This window comes from Triticum aestivum, chromosome 3B (genome assembly GCF_018294505.1).
Source record: "Triticum aestivum cultivar Chinese Spring chromosome 3B, IWGSC CS RefSeq v2.1, whole genome shotgun sequence".
NCBI lineage: Eukaryota > Viridiplantae > Streptophyta > Magnoliopsida > Poales > Poaceae > Triticum > Triticum aestivum.
The window spans coordinates 508389698-508393866 of record NC_057801.1 but is presented as its reverse complement, the minus strand read 5'-3'; positions in this window follow the sequence as shown (position 1 = coordinate 508393866).

Sequence of the window (4169 nt, the reverse complement as noted above, 5' to 3'; positions counted from 1 at the left end):
GGATGAACAGGATCCCGTGGCGTTGCCTTTGGATGAACAGGACCCCGATTGATCGAGCCGGTTGGGGCTGGATGAATAGGACCCCGTGGAGGGCTGGATGAATAGGATGACCCCGTGGAGGGGTGGATGAACAGTAGACGGTGGAGGGGTGGATGAACAGTAGCCCGTGGAGGGGTGGTTGAACAGGAGCCCGTCGAGGGGTGGTTGAACAGTAGACAGTGGAGTAGCGCACGGTGGAGGCTCGATGAATAGGAGCCTGTGGAGGCTGGAGGAGGTCGACGGTAGATGAACAGTAGCCCGTGGAGGCTGGAGGAGGTCGACGGTGGAGATGAACAGTATCCCGTGGAGTCCCATTTTGCTGTACGCCACACCCCTCCCGATGAACAAGACCCCCGTTTCGTCCGTAGCGCTCCAACACAAGTCCGTTTCGTCCGTTTTGCAGTACGCCACACCCTCCCGATCAACAGGACCCCCGTGTCGACCATAGGAGGTCCGTTTCCTTCATTTTGCGGTACGCCACACCCCTCCTGATGAACAGGACCCCCATTTCGACCGTACACTACTAGGAAAAGGGCTATAGATGGAATTGACACTAATGGCGCACCAGATATGTGGTGTGCCATTAGTATATACTAATGGCGCACCACCCTCTGATGCGCCATTAGTGTTGAAACTACTAATGGCGCACCCTGCCCACGGTGCGCCATTAGTACCAAATTTTTTTTTGAACTAGTGCGCCTGTCCAAACATACTAATGGCGCATCCTCTGGTGGTGCGCCATTACTAGTTGTAACTAGTAATGGCGCACCATCCAGAAGGTGCGCCACTAATGTTATTTTTTTATTATTGTTTTTATTCCTTTTTTTGCAAAAGTACTAATGGCGCACCACCAGGGGGTGCGCCATTAGTAACCTGGATTACTAATGGCGCATTTGTTGTTGGTGCACCATTAGTAAGTGGGCAGCAACAAGATATTTTGGACAGCCTCTCCTCCCACACTCACTTTCTCCCCACTTCATTCTCTCCACCGCCTCCTCCTTGTCTCGGGTGCCTCCTCTTTTTCACCTCATTTCCACCATAGATTCATTCAAATTAAGTGGTTAAGTTACCTTGTTTTGCTAGGTAAGTAAGGGAGGAAGCTATATTTATGTTGTTCTCCCTACAACAATGTGCACATGCACTTTTTATGCCCTAGCTAGATCTATGTATGTTCGTGGTGTTGCATATGTTTGTGGTGTTGCATATGTGTTTGTGTTTGGAGGTGTACCGGTATTTGAAATGCGATAGTTGCCAATATTTTGCCGGAATGTTGATTCATTTCCGTTTCGGCGAGAATTTTGGCATTAAGCATTCTTTTTGGTCCTATTTTTAGGGAAAGTCATGCCAAATTTTTTCTTGGTTCTAAAATATCGTTTTGCTCTACCCCGCAGGCGACCATGGTCCGCACGATGACCGAAGGCATCGTGAATAGGTTTTTGAGGTCCACAAAGGCCGAGATGCTTCAAAAGAACGAGACGGAGATAAGATGTCCGTGTCGAAGATGCAAGCTGAATAGCCTTATTGCGGACCTGGATTCCGGGCAGGTGCGGGACCACCTGCTCTTGCGTGGTTTCATGGATGGCTATCGGTGGCAAGGTGATGAAGATGACTACGAAGTCGTCCATGGGGGCCGGGCAAGAAATGAGGAAGGGCAGCAAGACAACCACCGCGGCTCGAGGGGGCGAGAAGACGAAGAATCCCCAGGAGATGATCACGATGGTGATGTTGTAAACAGTCATCATGTAGAAGATGCAGGACATGATGATGATGCCGGTGGAGCAGACGACGCTGGACCATCGATGGGCTGGGTGCAGGACCCTCATATTCAAGAGCTGCTTCTCAAGCAAACGGATAACGCAAGAGCTAAATTCGAAAGACTGCCCACTGCCGGGAAAGAAGCAAAAGGCGCCAGAGCCGGGAAAGAAGCGAAAGGCGCCAGAGCTGCCGCTGAAGGTATGGAAAACGAGGTCTGTTTTCTGGGACTTGCCGTACTGGAAGATCCACCGTGTGCCTCACAGCCTTGATGTCATGCATATCACGAAGAACGTGTGCGAGAGTCTGCTTGGTACCCTGCTCAACATGCCAGAGAGGACCAAAGATGGGCCGAAAGCAAGGGCAGACTTGAAATCAATGGGCATCAGGCAGGAGCTTCACGCTATATATGATGATGATGATGATGATGATGATGATGATGATGATGATGATGATGATGATGAGGCGAAGCAGGACACAGAAAGTCGTCGCAAAGGCAAAAAGGCCAAGAAGACCGGAAATGACTACCCTCCCGCGTGCTTCACTCTAAGTCAGGAGGAGATCGAGCAGTTTTTCACCTGCCTCCTAGGAGTAAAACTTCCTTACGGTTACGTGGGGAAGATAAGCAGATACCTAGACCCAGCGAAGCAGAAGTTCAGCGGGATGAAGTCTCACGACTGTCACGTGCTGATGATGCAGATACTTCCAGTTGCAATCCATGGGATCATGGACGCGCACGTCCGTGAAATGCTATTTGGCCTATGCAACTTCTTCGACGTCATCTCTCGGAAGTCGATTGGCGTGAGGCAACTCAGAAGGCTACAGGAAGAGATCGTGGTGATACTATGCGAGCTTGAGATGTACTTCCCGCCCGCATTCTTCGACGTTATGGTGCATCTGCTGGTCCATATAGTGGAGGATATCATCCAACTCGGGCCGATGTTCCTGCACAGCATGATGCCGTTCGAAAGGATGAATGGTGTCATCAAAGGATACGTTCGCAACATGTCACGTCCAGAAGGAAGCATAGCCAGGGGCTTTCTGACCGAAGAGTGCATCTCCTACTGCAGGAATTATCTAGGCATCGAGAACCCCGTTGGTCTGCCCGTCAACAGGCACCTCGGCAGGCTCGCTGGATGGGGTTACCGTGAGGGTCGCCGCGAAATGCAAGTCGACTTCGAGGGTCGACTCGCCGACTTTGAAAGAGCAAACCTAGTCGCGCTACAACACATAGACGTGGTCGATCCTTGGGTGGTAGAGCACAAAACCTTTATTAAGAAGACGTACAATGACCGAGGCCAACAGAGGACGGACGGAGATACACTCAAAGAGCACAACTCATGTTTCACGCGTTGGTTCAAGCAGAAGCTTCTGTCGTACCCTTTACATGATGATTCTTCCGCGGAAGAACAACTCATATTCGCCTTGTCACAGGGCGCCGAGCACAACCTGATGACCTATGAGGCGTACGATATCAACGGCCACACATTCTACACCGAGGCCAAGGACATGAAGAGCGATGGTTATCAGAACTCCGGGGTAACGATGGAATCCTACACCAGTAACGACAAGGACAGATACTACGGAAGGATCGAGGAGATCTGGGAGCTGAGCTACGCTGGAGAGAAGGTACCGATGTTCCGTGTCAGATGGGCCAAGAACGTCATAAAAGAAGACCGGTATTTCACCACCATGGTTATACCCGAAGCCAAATCCAAGACCGCGGCGCAAATGTCACCGCGAAAAATGAGCCATGGGTACTGGCTTCCCAAGTGGACCAATGCTTCTTCATTACCGACCCGCCAAAGCCCAGTCGTGTTGTCGTGAGGAGAGGCAAAAGGAAGATCATCGGAATGGATGGAGTAGCCAATGAGCAAGACTTCGACAAGTACACCGACCCGAGGATCGAACATGACGACGATGATGAAGTAGCAGCATACACCACAAGAAGAAGCAGGACCATCCTACCTAAAGGACGTCCGTTCCACAGAAGAACTCCATTTGCGAAAAAGAAGGGCAAGAAGATTGTGAACAGATAGCTAGCTAAGATCGATTGTATTTAAATCGTAGCCTTCATTTCTCGATTGTATTTCATGGGTACTTTTCGAACTATCATGAATATTTTTAAATTTCATGGACACTCGATCTCGATCCCCCTCCATCTCGATCGCTATCCCACCTCGCCAGATCCGGTCCCCCTCGCCGCCGAGCACCCCCCCAGTCCACCGGCCGCCGCCGCCGACCCCCCGCACCCTCGATTCCCCTACTCAACCGCCGCCGCCGACCCCCCGCACCCCGCGCACCGTCTTATAAAAAAATAAGTATCAAACAGCTTTTAAATGCTACTGTCTTATAAAAAAATATTACTGTTATTATTT